General features: G+C 37.4%; 1 non-coding gene across 1 annotated transcript; it reads left to right on the top strand.

Moving 5' to 3' along the window:
* The first annotated feature begins 18665 nt into the window (after positions 1–18665).
* LOC132437461 (U6 spliceosomal RNA) lies at positions 18666–18769 on the top strand. The gene has a single exon (XR_009522044.1). It is a non-coding gene; the product is annotated as a U6 spliceosomal RNA (small nuclear RNA).
* The last annotated feature ends 274 nt before the right edge of the window (positions 18770–19043 follow it).

The following is a 19043-nucleotide window of genomic DNA, read 5'->3' as shown; positions in this document are numbered from 1 at the left end:
TGCTGTGTAGAATGAATTACGGATATGATGGACTCACTGAGCTTCATCCCAGCTGAAGAGTTAAAGAGGAAAATGTGGTTAAAGGGCCAGGACTTAGTCACCATGCTACCCTCTTGTGATAGAACAATGCGGCGACTAACACAGCTGCACATTTGTGGAGTGGACGCTGTGATGAAGGTGGAGGGTCACAGTGCTATGTGGCTTTGATCTGTTTGCAAACAGACGGGGAGAGGCTGGCAATGGCCCTGTTCCCCACCTCTACTCAGATATGGACCATTTTGGCTGCAGAAAAACTCCACCATGCTGTCTCCACATTCTGAAGATAACAGGCTTACTTTTCTTTATGTCCTCAGCGTTGCTGCCTAAAGGGATGAAAGGAATCTCTGGCCCCTCCCTTGTCCTGGGCTACCTGGTTAAAGGTGGCTTGGGGCAGGCAGGGATGCAAGAGGGCCCCATTCGGGCAAGGTTAGAAGTGCAGGTTCCACCACCAACCATGAGGGAATGGGTGCTGCCCTGCCCTCATTGCCACATGAGTGTGGGTGAGTCCTTTAATCTCTCTGTGCCCCAGTTTCATCATCTTGATGACGATACGCCCTCTCATGGGAAAGTTATAAAGATGAGATGATCTAATACACAGAAAGCACTTAATAGTGCAGCTGATCAACATTGTAGCAGTTCCTTAACTTACATTTGGGAGCACCTGCCACGTGGCAGGTACAAGGCTGTATCACTGTGTTCCTAACACCAATCCAGTGATCTCCCCATTTTGCAGATGAGGAATCAGAGGCTGAGGGCAGTTGAAGGGCTCGGCTTAGGTTCATATGGGATGGGTGACAAGGTCGACAAGCAGACAGAAACCACTGTGCTTTGTCAAGCTGTCCCCATCGCACCCCCATAAAGAAAGAGACTAGCGCAGTCAAAAGCATGTAAATTAGATGTTTTGAGAGCATAAGTAACGGAAAAACTATTTCCCAGCTGGGGAGAAACGACACTGCTGCTATTTCCTGAAAGATGTGCCGTGTATGGGTGAGCGTTCCAGGCAGAACCGGAGCAGGGTCCCCGGAGGTAGGGGCACAAGTGATGTCGGGAAGAGGAGGGTGATGCTGGTGTCCCTGGACTGGTCTCGAGGGTGCTCGCGGGAGAACAATGAGAAAGAAAGTCAGAAAGGCTGCCTGAGGACAAACGTGGAGAGATGTGAACGCCAGGCTGGGTTAGATTTCAGACTCTCAGCCACTGGTGTTTTTTTGTGCAAGGTAAAAGCAGGCTCAGGGCTGCTTTCTGGCAACAGTGTAGACACCCCGACTGCAGGGAAAGGAGGGGACCAGCCAGTGGAATATCACAGCTGCAAGAAGCCCATGACTTGTGGTATTGCAGGAAAAGAAGACTGATCCACAGGCCTCCTGAGTTCTCTCCCTCCGAGACCAGCTGACCCCCTGTGAGCTCCCGGCTGCAGCCCACACTCACTCTAATGAGGGTGGGGTGAGTGGAGACAAGATCCCTGTATTATCCCGACAAAGCAGAGCACGCCACCTACTGGTCAGCTTCTCAGAGCCTCCTATCCTCACTGGCAAAAGAAAAACAGCGATGTGTCTAGATCCAGAGAGAGCAATGCAAATAAAATGCCGGTCTGGGTCCCCTCTGCCCTTTCCCTCTCTTCATGGGCTCCTGGCAGCATCGGGCACACCCCCATTCTGCTCAACGCCAGAGCACCCTGCTCTGCTCCTTCTTGCTTTTCTAGGAAAACTCCAGGAACTGCAGAGGCATGGCGGGAGAACGACCATCTCCATGCACATTCCAAGTGCGGTGTAAGAGCCCCAGAGAAGAAGCCTACAAGAAAATTGGGCATAGCCACCCAGGAGCTCAGCCCACACTACCCCCTTTCCCTCTCATTTTTCTCAGACCATTTTTCACTCTTCTCACTAGAAATGAGAGCTATAATTTGTACTATTCTGCCTGAGGTATGGGAGACACTAAATAAGCATTAAAATAATAACCCTAAAAATATACCACAGACAAATCACAAGGTACACTGCTTGAGCCTCCAGCTGTTCACGTCTGAACAAAAGTATCAAGAGAGCAGACAGTCTTTATAAAACAGAGTGGTTCCAAACTATGAGGCTATCCCTTCTTCTATAGTATTCTAAGAATATTTAATTTATCAGAATTATAAAATATGAAATTAGAGAAACCCATAAAGAAGAAAATCACACTTGACAATATCCTCATTTCAAGCTATAACGTAGTTAACAACTTAAGTCTTTACTTCAGGTTTTTCCTCATGAATGCGTTGACTGTGCATACATACATTTATTTTGAAACATTAATATAGATGGATTATGTTGACTACTTTTCATTTACCATTGTCTAACTATTTCCTATACTATGAAAATATATATAACCACTACCCAATAATTGGACCTACAGATTCTTCCCAATTTTTCCATTATAAATAGAGGTAAAATAATTAAAATTTAGAGCAATATTTGTCACATTTTAGAGTATTCTTCTAGGCTAGACTCCCAGCAGTAGAAATACTGACATAAAAGTTAAGAATATCTAAATCATCTTGTTACACACAGCTAAAATGTTCTCACAACGGAATTTCAACTCTCATAGCAATATATAGAAGTACTAACTCATTGTTCTTTATCAACCTTCACTATATTTTAAAACCTTTGCTAATTTAATGTGTCAAGAATGATTTGTAGGGAAAATGAGCTATTGAGTTTGTTTTCTCTAATTTCCTAGATAGAGAAAAACAACAGAAAGTTGGGAATATGGTTCCAGAGCCTGGAAAAAAGTTCTGGGCTGGAGATATTCATCTTAGAGTTTTTGGGAAACAGAAGAATGTTGAAACCAGGAGGTTGTGGGATACACACCTAAGTTATGTGCTCAACTGTGTTTTTTAATTCCTTTAAAGTTGAACAAAAAGTGACAAAACTGTCAAGGAGCAGTAAAAACAATACGCATGGTAATGGCTATAATGCCATTGATGACAAAACATCAATAATAAAAACATGTATTTGCAACATATTAGGCTCCAGGTTACCCGTGTGCACTTATTCACAATAATGCATCATATGTGGTAAATGCTATTAATATTACTATTGAATAAATGAGGAACTGAGGCCCAAAGCTCAGTTCACAGGTGTGGTTGTGAAACTTGTTCCCGGTTTGTCTGAATCCAAAGCATGTGCTCTTATCCATCAAGTTAGGCCACTTCTACAAAATGGTCATTGACTAATAAAGATGTTGGATTGAGGGGCTGAAACAGAGCTTCAGACCTGTCTTGTTCAACCCAGTATATTTAATAAGTTTGTTGACTTATAGCTCCTTTAATTCCTTTTTCTCTTACAGAAGGTGGTAAATAGCGTATACATAAATATATATGAAATTAAATATAAATAAATAAAATACATTAAATATATAAATATTAACATATAGGAATATAGCATATATCTATATTACATATATATAAATACAATCTAATTTCAATTCATGAATTCAGACATGTAACTGAAAATTAAACAGTCATATTTCCAGATCTGTAGTTCATAATTTTCAGCACAAGTTAAACATGTCAAAGGAAAACATGAGATATGGCTTCAATCCACACCTAGATATTACTTCTATACTCACCCTGATTCCTTCCATCCATCTACAATAATAAAATGAAATGACAATTATTCCTGGTACTTAACTAATTCTCATAAAAAATCCTTGCCGAGTGGTTGAGTGGTTTCTGGTCTGACATGTACAGAGCTTGGAAGTCATCATTCCCATCCCCATAACAAGAAAAAAAGCTGAAGAAAATGAAAATTAACAACTTTTTACATATTCATCAGAGAATTGCAGTCATCGCTGCCTTGAAAACTGGAGGGACAGACAGGCAAATACAGAGAATTATGGTTTCCCTGGACAGAAACCCATAGTTGAAGCTGCTTAAACATTTAAAGTAGAAATACTTTAAACTGTAATTGATGAAATGCTGGAGCCTTCGTGTAAAGCAGCCTGACAGTTAAAGACCTCAGACTTGAAGATCCTCACACATTCTTGAGTTTTACCAGGAGCTTCCGATGGTCTCAGAATGAAGATCTGAGGAAAAGTCCCTAGTACTTCCTACAGAGAGTGAGGAAAAGTGACAGCTTTGGAATAAGTTCAGAGCTGTCTGTTTTCCTTCACAAGGTCTGCCCTCAAGGGAGATGATTTTACTAGAACCTAGCTTATTGGGGTTTTTCTGAAAACTATCTGATCTGGGGGAAGGGAAATACCCAACTCAGGCCCACTAAGAGACCGGGACTTAATCTTAGGACCATAGAATTCTTCCTCTGCCAACCTTTTACCTCTGCATCAATAAAGCTTCAACATAGTAACAGGAGATTGCTGCTAAAAGAACTGCAAGCCCCAGATCCTACTTCACAGGTTCTAGGGACACCTAGAGAAAATAGGGGAAACAAAGCAAGGACACTACAGGAAATTTTAACCTCAGAGGGGAACCCACAGCTAATGCAAACATTAAACACAGCCTAACTTCCAACCAGATAAACATAAAACCTCACACCAAAGGACTGTCTTCCTTGGTTCTTTTGCCTAATGTATTTGTCCTCCTTCAACAAAAAAGTCACAAGGCATGCCAAAAAGGAAAAAGCCAAGTATGAAGAGACAAACCAAGAATTAGAACCATACTCAGATATCACAAAGATTTGGGAATGATCAGACATGGAATTCAAAATAACTATGATTAATATGCTAAGGCTTCTAATGGAAAAGTTAACAACATGAAAGAACATATGGGCAATACAAGCAAGGAGATGGAAACTCTAGAGAGAAACAAAAGGGAATGCTAGAAATGAAAAACAATGTAACAGAAAAATTGCCTTTGATGGCCTTATTAATAGACTGGGTGTGGCCAAAGAATCAGTGACCTTGAAGATGTGTCAGTAGAAACCTCCCAACTGAAATGCAAAGGAAAAAAAGAATGAGAAATATGGAACAGAATATCCAAGAAGTGTGAGCCAATTACAAAAGATGTAAGGCACACATAATAAGAATACCAAAAAAGAAAACAAGAAAGGAAAAGAAGAAATATTTGAAGTAATAATGGCTAAGGATTTTGGAAAATTAATGACAGACACCAACCCACAGTTCTAGGAAGCTCATAGAACACCTAGCAAGATGAATACCAAAAACCTACACCTAGACATATATTCCAACTGCCAAAAATTAAGACAAGGAGAAAAATTCTGAAAGAAGGCAGAGGGAAAAAAAAACCTTATCTGTAGAGGAACAAGGATAAGAATTACATTGGAGTCCTCTTCAGAAACCATGCAAGCAAGAAGGGAGTTGAGTGTAATATTTTAAATGTTGAAAGAAAAAAAACAAAATTTCACTGTATCCAGTGAAATTATAATTTAAAAGTGAAGGAGAAATAAAGACTTTCTCAGGAAAACAAAAATTGAGGGAATATACCTCCAGAAGACCTACCTTGTAAGAAAAGTGAAAAGAAGTTTTTTAGAGAAAAAAAAATTACAGGTTCAAAACTCAGATCTACATTTAAAAAGAAAGAGCATTAGATAAGGAATAAATGAAGATAAAATATTTTATTTCTTATTCTTAATTTATTGAACAGAACAGTTTTTCTAATAATAATAGCAACAATGTATTCAGTGACTGTAGCTTCTGGATAAGTGAAATGAAATATAATATGGGGTGGGAGGGAGGAATTAGGAGAGCTCTGTTATAAGGTACTTGCACTAAACATGAAGCAATATAGTGTTATTTGAAAGTGACTTGGATTAGTTGTAACTGTATATTACAAACCCTAAGGTGACCACTAAAAAAGTTAAAAAGGAAGTATAACTGACATGCTAATAGAACAGAGAAAAATAAATCATATAAAATACTCAGTTAAAATCAGAGAAGGCAGAAAAAAAGTGGAAGTCAAAAAAAGAAACAAAGAAATAGTTCCACATAAATATAGTCAACTGCTCTCTGACTAAGGAGCAATAGAAATTCTCTGGAGAAAGGACAGTCTTTCAACAAATAATGTTGAAACAACAGGGCATCCACATGGAAAAAAAAATGAATCTAGACCCTGACTTTACACTTTTCACAAAAATTGACTCAGAAAGGATCATAGACTTAAATGTAAAACATAAAAATATAACACTCCTGGAAAATAACATCGAAAAATATTGATGGCTTTGAGTTTGACAATGAGTTTTTATATACAACACCAAAAGCATGATCTACAAAAGAAATATTGATAAGTTGGACTTCATTAAAATTTAAAACTTCTGTCCTGCAAAATATATTGCTAAGAGAATGAAAAGACAAGCCACAGATTAGGAAACAATATTAGCAAAAAACATAGCTAATAAAGGCTGTATAACTATGATTCCAATTATATGACATTCTGGAAAAGTTAAAGCTATGGAGGCGATAAAAATACCACTGGTTGCCAAAAGTTGAGGGAGGGAAGCGAGGGATGGAGAGATGGAGCACAGACTTTTTAAGGCAGTGAAAGTATTCTGTACGATGCTGTAATGGTGCATACATGGCACTGTGCATTTGGAGAAACCCATAGACCTGCACAACACAAAGAGTCAACCCTAATGCCAACTATGGACTTTAGTTAATAATAATGTATCAGTGTTGGTTCATCAATCATAACAGACGTGCAAGATGTTAATAATAGGAACCTGAGGGCAGGGGGAAAGGGAGTATATGGGAACGCTATTCTTTCTGTCCAATTTTTCTGTAAACCTAAAGCTACTGTAAAAAAATAAATAAATAAATTGTATTATTTTTTTAATCCAGGCACATAAGGTAATAGGAACCCAACCACGCCCATCCATCTATCCATCCTTCTGTCCATATATTTGTGGAATACCATCTATGTGCCTGATCTCATCTAGACCCTGTGCACACCTCAGTGAATAAGGGAGAAGAGAACCCTGTTCTCATGGAGTTTGCATTCAAATGGGGCTATACAGACAATAAACAAGAAAACAAAAATAACATAAATTCAGATAGGATTATACTGTTATGAATAAATGAAAACAAAAAATATGGTGAAAAGTGCCTATATTAGGGAGAGAATGGTATTTTTAGCTAAGACCAGAAGGACAGAAGAGAATCCTGTCAGACAAGAAGGAGGGAGTGTGTTTTAAGAGGAGGAATCACAGATGCAATGGGCCAATTATTGTTTCAAACTAAAAACGACCAAAGAGCTTTTGAAGTCATTTGATGACACAGGGAAACAGGTAAGGTAAAGATATACACCTTTCTCTATGCCTCCAATAATATAATATTTCATATCTATCACATCACAAGGGAACCAAGTTTCCTATTTGGGGGCTGTCTTCCCAATCACATGATTTAAGTCTGAGGCTTGTTAAATGAATACTGGTAGGTTGATGTCAATCATTAAATTAGCAATACGGAAAAACCTAAAACAAGGATACCAAGAACCAAACACTTGTGTTTTGATTTGAGATCATTATTCAATATGATTTTTTGTTACTGACTGAGTGACCAAAATTAATGACCTATACCTGGAACTATCATTCCTATTCATAAGTCAATAGAGAATCATCTGTATTTTCCTAGAGTTAAACCAAGGTTACAGGGAAATAGAAAATCCATCGCAAAAGTCAAAAACATTGGTAAAGTTTATCTTGCATAGACCGATACCAGAATGAGTGTATGTTATTGGGAGTGGCCTTATTTACTAAATTGTGTCCTTGGCAGAACAGGCTTTTCCTAAAGTTCTTCAGGAAATATTTATTTTTAGATTAAAGTTATTTTACCTACCAAAAGGAAAACAGTTTTCGGAAGTGTAATATAATGTTCAGTCATTCGCACCTCTCAATTAATCTACAACTCTTTCTTGAGACAAAGTTTTGATATAGAGTGAAGAAAGGGGGTAATCCATCTCCTCATTTCCTGAAAGGTCACTGGCACTCGGAAGAGACAGAGAGTGGAGAGTTTATAGACTCTTCCCTGTTCAAATGCCCAAGGTCTAGCTTTCCTATGGGAATAAATGAAAGATAAAGTTGTCAAAGTCTGTATCATGCATTCAAGCCCAGTGAAACTGTTTTGTACTGCTGTACTGTCTGCTAAACCTATGATAATCCAACTACAAATTGCCTAGATTATCTGGTACCATCTCTTACTTTGAACATACTCTGCAAGGATATGCAATGATGACAGAGATTATCTCTAAAGGATGAAAACAAGAAAATCATTTGGATCTCAGAGATAATGTTCCATCAGTTTCATTTCCTCGTGGATGAACTGATTTTCAGTTACCGAATTACAACAGACCAGAAGGAGTGAGCGAGGTATTAGCTCCCTGTCCCTGGAGAGTGAGACACAGCAGCAGCTGTTCTCTTAGGAAGTAGCCAGACGCCTGAGCTACATTTAGGCTGGTGTGTGTTCTGGAGAAGTTTTCTTCAACTGTTAAAACTGAGAAGAGAAGCTCTCTTTCTGTCACGTGCTTCAAAGGACTTCTCTGTTACATTCTGATTTTGGGTAGACAAGAACCCATGAATTAACCTCATGGAACAGACACTCAGTTCAAAATTCTGTTTCTGACCGATTTCTTAGTCTTAATTATTAAAAACTACATTTTATTGGTTAACAATAAAATTATCAATGGATGATAAAATCCTCAACCTAACAGTGCTTTACTAATATGAAAAGCAGTCCTGACAAAATCACTGTGGGATGCAAACTACACACATGAACTGATGCCACAAACAATATAAAATTACAGTCTCCTTTGGCATACATAATATGCTTGTCTTCTGACAGTTATCTCAACCACCAGTGTATATCCTCCATTGATAATTTTACTATTATCTGATAGAGCTGCCTCTGGATGGGGGTAACAGCTGGTCCCACAACAAAAATAGAGAGTAATTGTTATTCACTTCCCTATATATCCTCAGTGAAACTCCCGGGGTATAGTCAAAATTCAAAGCCAGATTACGCATGAGAAAATGTTTCCAATGATTCTTTTGCCAAGTAACCCCAGGAGAAACAGCCTTCCCACAGACCAATTGTCCATGTCACATGGGAACATCCTCCTGGACCTTTCTTGGCATTGGTTCTGTGACTTCACTTTTAATGGGATGAGCCTCACAGCCCTTTGTGATGATTATCCTGTAGGCAGGGTAAGTGTAGACTAAGCATTGTACGGGGTATCTCTGTGTCTCTCCTATGTCTTCAGGACTCTGTGTAGATACAGGCAAGCACTGATTCCTTGGGATAGGGTATTGTAAATTTAGTACCATAATTAATACCAATAAAGTAAATTTACCATCATAACTTTAATAGAATTGACTCTTGTGGACACATTGATTTTTACCAATGAGATATACCAGAACACTTTGGAGCAAGTTTCCAGTCCACTTTAAAAGGTTATTACTACAGTGTCTCCCCTTGCAGCCTGAGATTGAAGAGGAAAAAGTGTGTTATAGAAGAAAGGATTTTAGTTCTAGGATCAACCACTTGCCAATTGTGTGCTCTTGAATGAGTCACTTTACTTTTTTTTTTTAAATGTATTTATTTTTATTTATTTTTGGCTGTGTTTTGTTGTTGTTGTTGTCTTTCTGCTCGTGGGCTTTCTCTAGTTGTGGCGAGCGGAGGCTACTCTTCGTTGCGGTGCGTGGGCTTCTCATCGCGGTGGCTTCTCTTGTTGCCAAGCACGGGCTCTAAGCCTGCAGGCTTCAGTAGTTGTGGCTCGCAGGCTCAGTAGTTGTGGCTCACTGGCTCTAGAGCGCAGGCTCAGTAGTTGTGGCGCATGGGCTTAGTTGCTCCACGGCATGTGGGATCTTCCCAGATCAGGGATTGAACCCATGTCCCCCGCATTGGCAGGAGGACTCCTAACCTCTGCACCACCAGGGAAGTCCCACTTTACTTTTTTCAAAGCCTCCGTTTTTTAATTTATAAAATGGAGACTATTACTTCCCTAGGGGCTTCTGGTAAAGATTAGTTGTGATACTTATAGAAAGTACCAAAGGCAGTACCTGACACATGATAGTATTTAATAAATATTGATTTCCCACTTTTTACCTCAACTTACACTCCTGTTTGAAAATTCCTTAGCTGATCAGGTAAATGAAGATTCATTCCCTGAAATACATAACTGGAAAATCATGTGCAGATTAGAATACAGAGATATGACCCATATATAAGAAGAGAAATTTTGTCAAGAATAGATTATGTAAGGGGGGACTCTTCTAATAAAAATAAGTTGTGAAAGAACTTCTTCCATAAAAATTGCTCATCATCTGCAAATATTAACTGTCTCAGGTCCTGGAATTCTTTTAAGAATCTGTCAACACATTCCAGTACCAGATTGTTCTGATGGACGGAAGACCCTGGACTCCCAATTCTACCAAGCAGAGTTAACCAGTTTGTTCTCAAGAGATTTTTTGCATATTCCCCCTTTGTGATGAATGGAAATGGTTTTGTAAAATCAGCAGAAATAGTATCTCCAGCCACCCTCCCCACTTAATTTCTGGTAACCATCTAGTCCCTGATCTGGGTGTTCTAAATTTGTGAAAATTCAGTGAGCTATACACTGAATGATAGATGAATTTTATATTTCCATAAAATAAAATTTTATAAAAGGACCCAGTAGCCAAATTGAAGAGGCTCTTACTGGCCAAAAAAAGGATCAAAATCTGAATATCAATAAGTATAATAAACCACAGTGGATTTAATACAACAATGTTTAAATCTCTTCATTCTTAAAAATACTGAAATAAATGAACAAATAAGCTTTTTGGTTACCTTTTAAGGATGCTAGAGAACATATCCATTATTTTGAAAACTAAATTTTTAAAAAGCTGAAAAAAGTCAAACCCTTAGATAAACAACAAGGTCTTGATGTATAGCACAGAGAACTATACTCAATATCCTGTGATAAACCATAATGGAAAAGAATAAAAAGAGAATATATATATATATATATAACTGAGTAACTCTGCTGTACAGCAGAGATTGACACAGCATTGTAAATCAACTAGACTTCAGTTAAAAAAAAAAAAGTCAAGCCTTTACCTTGTCTTTCTTTTGTGGGCTTTATCTCAGCATAACCAAATATGATGAGAATGTTTTCCTGATAGTGTCCCAGCTAATTAATGAAGAATGAATAAATAAATAATGATTGGATTAACAGAATTTTAAGGTGTACATGTAGATTAAAAGAGGCTTAAGAATCACATCCAGGGCTTCCCTGGTGGCGCAGTGGTTGAGAGTCCGCCTGCCGATGCAGGGGACACGGGTTCGTGCCCCGGTCTGGGAAGATCCCACATGCCGCGGAGCGGCTGGGCCCGTGAGCCACGGCCGCTGAGCCTGTGTGTCCGGAGCCTGTGCTCCGCTATGGGAGAGGCCACAACAGTGAGAGGCCTGCGTACTAAAAAAAAAAGAAAAAAAGCCACAAAGAATCACATCCACTAATGTCAATGTGTGAATGTTATTCTGATGCCAATTCCAAAAATAAATTTTAAAATTATGAGGCAAGTGAACGCAGACTAGATTGTTATTAATATTAAATTTTACTTTCATTGTTTTAGTGAGATAATGGTATTGTTATATTCTTTCAGAATCCTTATTTTTTAGAGGTACACACTGAAATATTTATGGATGAAATAAATTTACATTTTGCCTTTGCCTTAAATAATCTTAGAGATGGAGAAAATGTGTGTGTGTGCTGTTCTGTGTAGATAAAACAAGGTTAATCATGAGTTGATAGGTTTTGAAGCTGTGTGATAAGTATGCAGTAACTTTCTCTCTGCTTTTGTGTGTTTCTAATTTTTTACCATTATAAACACTATAGATGGTTGTTAATTCCTTTGAAAAATAAGTGAAAGAACTCTTCATGTTACATATAATGCCCTTTGTAACTTGACTTTAATTGTCCACTGATTTAGGAAGCATCTTACTTACTCACTGTTTTTCAGGAGGATACGTGGGTGGCTGGAAGCATAGAAAAACAGTGATTCTGGAAATGGCACACTGATAAGAAATTCTGTACACTTTTGAATGGCTACCCTGAGTAGCTGAAATTTGGTATATAAAATCAGTGATACCGAATGCCTGCTGTCATGGAGCTCAGAGTCAAACAGGGCACATGTATGACTATATAAGTCAGATGCAATGAGGCAAATGCTGCAACCAAAGATACCACTAAGAAAATTTAAGGCATAAACAATGAAGACTTGCTAGGTTTGGAGGCAAGACACTGGAAGACCAAGGACTATCGGATATGAGCATTTTCAGGAATTTTTTTAAGTATCTTTGTGAATCCTAAATTAGGCAACAAATGACATGTCTTCAATTCAATTTAAAAATGTATATCCCTTTCTCTATTATTTTTCTTTTCCCTCTAAAACTGACTTTCAATTTGTGTAAGTGTTGTATGTCTAGGTCATATAAAACAGCACCAGTGCTGCAAAACACAAGTACCAATAATGCAAAACTCCATCAATCAGTCCTCCCAAAACTTCGCTGGTAAGCAAGGCCAAGTTTTCCTCTTTTATCCCTACTATTCCATTCTCTCTATCCTCTCAGAGCACCTTCATGAGATAATGGGTTGAATGTAATGACGAAACAGGAAATTAGAAAATAAGTAGTATTATATTACTTTATAATGGAAAGAGAGAAATAGTGAGTAGCTACTATCCCTCAGAAAAGGGATGCTTTGTGAATTAATCTAAATGTACTGTATGGAAAAAGGAAATGGACACTGAATTGTCACTTATATAATAGTGAAAAACTTTCTGAGTATTAACCTATCTTTTATCAGATAAAAGGACAAGAACAAGTTGATTATAAGAGAAAGTCCAAAAGAGTGAAAACTTCAAGATAAATGCATGATAATATATGGATAATCTACAGATTTTAACTAAATTAATGATAATTTAGTGAAATTAGACTAATTAATTTTCAAATCATTCTGGGAAAAATCTCTAAACACTCAGCTGTGCCTAAGTAGGTATGTACAGTTTTCCTGAAAAAAAAATAATAATAATAAGGCCAGCCCCTTACCTGTAGTTTTTTCTGCAGGGTATGATGAATGGAGAGGAAATAATAAAATTTAATATAAGCATGAATTTGAATCCATGTATTTCTTTATTACTTTTAATAAAACTAATTTTAAATCTAACTTTTTCTTACAGATCTTCATATGTAAATTTTTATATTATTAGTTAACTGTACAATACTGGAAAGCCATTCTCTGGCAATAGAAGTCCAAACATTTGGCTTCAGATGCATCACCTTCTGGCTATTCGTTTGTTCCAACCAAGCCAACATCTATTTTCCTTAATTAGGTTAACAGTGATTGTGCTTAGAGGGACCAAGTAAGAGTCCTGTTTGCCTACTGCAGGCACTGGATTAGGGCTCCAACACCAGCCTAGGGATGGAAAATGTAGTCCAGGTCTAGCCAATAACATGTCAAACTCCTCTCGTCCAGTAGATTTAGTGATAGATACATGGACCAGAGAGTATCAAATAGTGCAATTCTACCCCCCATCAATCCAATTTGATCCTCAAAGAGTAAATCTCGGGACTTTTTTTAAAGCAGCCAGGAAGAAGCAAACTCTATTTCGTCCAACTTGAACTTTTGGCTGGGGGGCTTAAACGGAGTCAGAAACCAAAGTCAATATAATTGAGGTAGGCCAGGAGGTAGAAACAAGAGCAGGTAACATTGGAATCTCTGGGTCAAGCCATGCCTGGAGACAGTCCCTTTGGTCATCTAATCTAACGGATTTTGTTTTTATTTAAACCAACCTGAATCGATGTTTTATCATTTACAACTCCATGTAAACCATTCCTTACAAAAGGCTATGCACTTGTTACAATGAAGCTGCTATTGTTCAAAGAGGTCGTATTACATTTCTCAGAGAACTGACTTAAGAAACAGTTTACAAGACACAGATGAAATAAAGTTCATTATTTTATAAGCACGTCTCGTTTCCAATCCCAAATAGCATTTTACAGGTTGAGCACCAAGAACTTTTTTACTCTGGATAACAAGAGTTAACACACACGCACACACACACATACATACACATGCAAGACGAAAGTTTACTACCACTTAAAATATTCAGATGCCTATGGTCCAGTCTCCAAAGAAAATTTTGGAGGTCTTATACACATGGCCTAAACAATGGCAGTAACGTGAGTGGATGCACATAGCATCCTTAAATAACAATATAGCGATTGCATATGTAGAAGGCAACAACTGTTTAACAATTTCTCACGTGTATTTAAAAATCCGTCTTTTTTAATAAGTTGAGGCAACAGGAGATCAGTTCACCTGGGAATTCATTCATTCCTTCTGGATTACAGTTTTGGTATTTTAAAGGAATTTTCAGGTTTTTCTAAATGATTATGAAAAAATGGGTGCCAAAAAACGTCAGAAGTCAGATTTTTACAAGATGAAAATTAGGTAAAAGCCAAAGAAAAATGTTGCTGTAGAATAAATAGTACCATAGCTGGTAAATAAAATTATTCTTTATTGAATATTTATGTAGAATCAGTGGGAAACAAAATAAATAGCGACTCACTGCCCAGATGTTTGAAAATGCATAGCAAAAATATAAACTCAGAAGAGTGCCACTACCATTGTTATAATTCAATAAAAAATTGCCTACAAAATTTTAACAAAGGTATAACGAGAGAGAAACTAAAAATAGTCTCAGGATAGGGCTTCCCTGGTGGCGCAGTGGTTGAGAGTCCGCCTGCCGATGCAGGGGACACAGGTTCGTGCCCCTGTCTGGGAAGATACCACATGCCGCGGAGCGGCTGGGCCCGTGAGCCATGGCCGCTGAGCCTGCGCGTCCGGAGCCTGTGCTCCGCAACAGGAGAGGCCACGGCAGTGAGAGGCTCGCGTACCGCAAAAAAAAAAAAAAAAAAGTCTCAGGATAAACACATATGCAAGGTTTACAGTTATTCACAGGAGTGAGTTTTCCAACTGGCTACGGTTAAAAACAGTGACATTTTTCAAAAATTTCATTCCAAATATAGAACATTTTTTCACTTTAAGTATTCACATACATCAATAAAAATAGAAATGTCTGTATATAAATAGGTCAGTTCTATTAATACACATGTTCAACTTTTCTTTACTGGGAATGATCTCTTATAAGTTGGTCGACCTCAGTTATTGGATTCCTATTGCCTATGGGCCACCTTTATTAGAATTTTGAAAGAAGTTTTAAAATATATTTAATGTCATTGTGGTGTTAACTGTATTTTAGTATTTTATAATTTCATATTTGTTATTAGATGTCTAATGTAAAAAATGAGATGATCTCTATTCACAAAAATGAAGGGTGCAGATAACTAACAATGAAGCTGATAAGACATCTACTCAGAGGCCGTTGTTCTAGGATGAGGAAATAAATCCAGAGAAAGGGAAGAAACCAGCATGACATGGCTCAGTAATGGAAAGGGCAATCCAAGCCCACTGTTTTTCCGCCTTTGTACAGAGCTTTTATCATTTATAAAATATAATATGACATCAATGCTGAATTGTGTAAGAATTTGCAATATATAAATATAAACTATCTGTCCACTTCTGCAAATCTCAGAGGTTAGGTCCATAAAATTGAGATCAAATCCTAATGTTTTAAGAATAAAAGTAAAAACTAGGACTGAACACTGCAGTAAACCAGAAGTCTTCCCTCATGTGCGTACTTAACTATTGATATTTCCAAATGAAAATAGGCATTACCACAACAATAATATAACTGTACTAATTTATCTATAAATATTATGAGCTTCATACATCATAAAAAAAGAAACTTTCAACAGTAATACAGAAGTGATATAACCAGACAGACATTAGGGAAATATACTGCCTTTTCTAGTTTCTACTGTACAGTGCTCTAGAAAATGCTGCCCATGCAATATATCTGAGAACACGAGAGTCCTACATCCAAGCCTTTAATATGATAAAGCAGCCATCTGCAGGTGGCGAGAGACCCCACTGGGGAACCTGCTCCTACCACGTTGCCTATGGTTTCCCATAAAGAAGGCTACAGTTACATCAAAAACTGAAGTCCACAAAGCTTTAAGCACTCTTTCTTGAAACAAAACATTCAACAGAAGATACACGTGAAAATTAACTGTTCAAATACCCTTGCTACATAAAATTCAAGTGCATGCCATTCAATAGAGCTGTTGTATGTGAAAACCAGATGCAGAGTTTTTATTCCGATTGCAAATTTAATGTAACAACAACAACAAAATACCACTCTGGTGATTCAATTACAAATGAACTGACCCTGTGTACCTTTTAAGCTGGAGCTATAGGGAATGATGGTACAGTTATCATAGCACTGTAAATGTTGTAAATTTTCCAAAAGAAAAGAAATATTGAGGGAGAAAATGAAGCCACTCTGAATGGGATGAATAAAAGTAACACATACATATGCACATACACACAAACATGCATACATACATACACACATGCATACATACATACACAACACAAATAAAACTTCAAAATGCTTGTTTTTCCAGTTACAGATACAATAATCTAAAAGAAGGTTTTGCTCTTCACGGTCAAGCCTAGCATTTTTGCCCTGTCTCAAATGTGTCTTTTCAGTAACATGAGGTCTTTTTCCTCCACGTACTCTGTTCCAGTAGTGATATTTATCTGTAGAATCCATTTTAATTCTCTCAAATTCAATTACCAAATTTAAATAAGAGAAGGGAAGATTAATCAAAAGCGAGTACTGAGGGGACTCAGCATGGGGCATGGGGCATGTGCTGATATCTCTACAACGAGGGATGATGAGCTATGTGGCTCCTTGGCAACAGGAGCTCTTCCCAAGGTCTGTTTCCATGCCTGGAACATTGAGAAAGCTTCCTCTGCACACAGTTTCCAGGGTGGTTCCATCAGATCACAGACTCTCATTCCAGCTGCATCCACAGGAGGCCCGACTTCCTGGGGTTTCAAGCTTCACTGGCAGGCACTTGGGATGACAGAGGTACAAGGGGTTTTGGAGACCCATAAGCCATCTCCCAAGTGCAGCCTGGGGTTTTCACAAATGGATTCCCAGCAAGAGAGCCATGCCAAGTTCATTGAAATTCATAGATAAGCTACACAGCAAAACACAAGCTATTTAAGAACCCTTATTTACTTAACCGAAGTAATAAAATATTTATGAGAAAAAAAAGAACATCTAGCCAGTCCATAAAGTAAACTAGCTGACAAACTAATTAGTGTTTCATAACAAGAAATTTCTATCAGTTGCCAGAAGCACCACAAATTACTGATGGAATAAACAGACTTTTTTTCATTTCTGTTCTAGTCTCAGTAACTAATATTTGGCCATTATTCATAATTGTTCCTTTGGAGTTTGCAGCGTGATTAGCAGCATATAAAATTAACAATCTTGGAAATGGATTTCAGAATGTGATTTTCCACTTTTAATGTAGGCCTAGTAACATACTTTGATGTGGAAAGAACAGTCAAGCCACTCAACTGACCTCTTTTTCTTCCCAAGTTTTAAATGTAATAGATAAGGACCTAATACTAAAAACAAATAAACGCAAGCAGGGCTTATTTGACAAAGCCAGGTGCTACCCATATTTTAGGGGGTTGAATTATTGCTTCTTGAATTTCCAAGCTTACTAGACACATAGCATGGGTACTACTGCAGGAAAGTAGAGAATCAGTTTTTCGAATGCTAGCATTAATGTTTCTAATTCACCAGGACCTTATGCGGAAAACCAGGGTTCATTTGTGGAGTGTGTTGAATCTTATTAAATATACAATCTAATTAAATATAAGGTAATAAAAAAACACAACAAATTCAGGATCTCAGAATTAAGTCCAAATATCCATTCAATATCAATCAATAAATATGGAATAAATCCATTTATCAAAATAAAGTAACTCAAAGACTTAGTTAAGAAATGCAATTTTATTATATGTCAAACACAAAAAGTTGAACCCTGTCCTCCCCCCAAAAAATGAGCAGAAAATCTCCAGGAAAAATGTTCACAAAAAGAAAGCTGAGTAGACTTTCCACAGGGAGAATGTGTTAAATGAGATCAAGGGACGCATCATTTAATAATGAAGGTCACAGTATCCAATGAGGTTTCACACATAAACATTTATGCAGCGGATGGCAGCAGAAAAGTGTCAAATTCTACAATTATATTTCAATGATCATTTTTCTAAATACCAGCAATAACCAGTTAGAAAATTTATTAAAACCCCCAAAATGATGTTGAAATAAATATTAAAAAACTCAAGTATGTAGATTGTATAATATCATAACAATATTTATTCACCAATAAATGTAGAGTCAATAGCATCTCAAATAAGTGCCACCAGTTTATTTTTTAAATGCCCGAACTTATCTGAATATCTATCATTACAGAGTGGACACTCCCATAAATGGATGGGTGAGAGATTAAATTGGGACAAACTTTAGAGCACACAATTTGGCAATATCAACCAAAACATACATTTCAGGCACTCTGCAACACAAGGATTCTATAATAGATGTATCCTCTTCATAATATTCTAAACGTGCAGCATATTCTATGAATATTGATTTATTTAAATTATAGTTTATAATAGTAAAAGAGTTAAAGACCATCAAGTATCCTTCAGAAAGATACTATTTCATAATATGTGATGTGGGCCACTGAAATTGTAGCCACACAGAGAAAATTAATAAGGCCTATGCTCAAGGATGACCCAAATTTATGGAATATTTCACATTTTGGTGTTCATTTTGTTATTTTTTTACCTATACATATTCTTACACACACACACACACAGGATGTGCATGCGTGTATTTGTGGATTCAGAGAAAGAATAGTAGAAATGAGAATTTAACACATTATTTTAATAAGTTAGTTCCCATTGTTTCCCGAAAGGACAGGAGTTGATGTTGAAGATACTGGAGAAAAGTAAGGGAATCATCCACTTTTCTCAAGTTTCATGGGAAACTGTTAAATTGCTTTGGTAATATTTGCCAAAAACTTTTGGAAACAACCAT

The sequence above is a fragment of the Delphinus delphis genome, chromosome 14, assembly GCF_949987515.2.
Source record: "Delphinus delphis chromosome 14, mDelDel1.2, whole genome shotgun sequence".
In the NCBI taxonomy this organism is placed as follows: Eukaryota; Metazoa; Chordata; class Mammalia; order Artiodactyla; family Delphinidae; genus Delphinus; species Delphinus delphis.
Note: the sequence above shows the minus strand (reverse complement) of the source record. Positions and strands in the feature narration are given on the sequence as shown.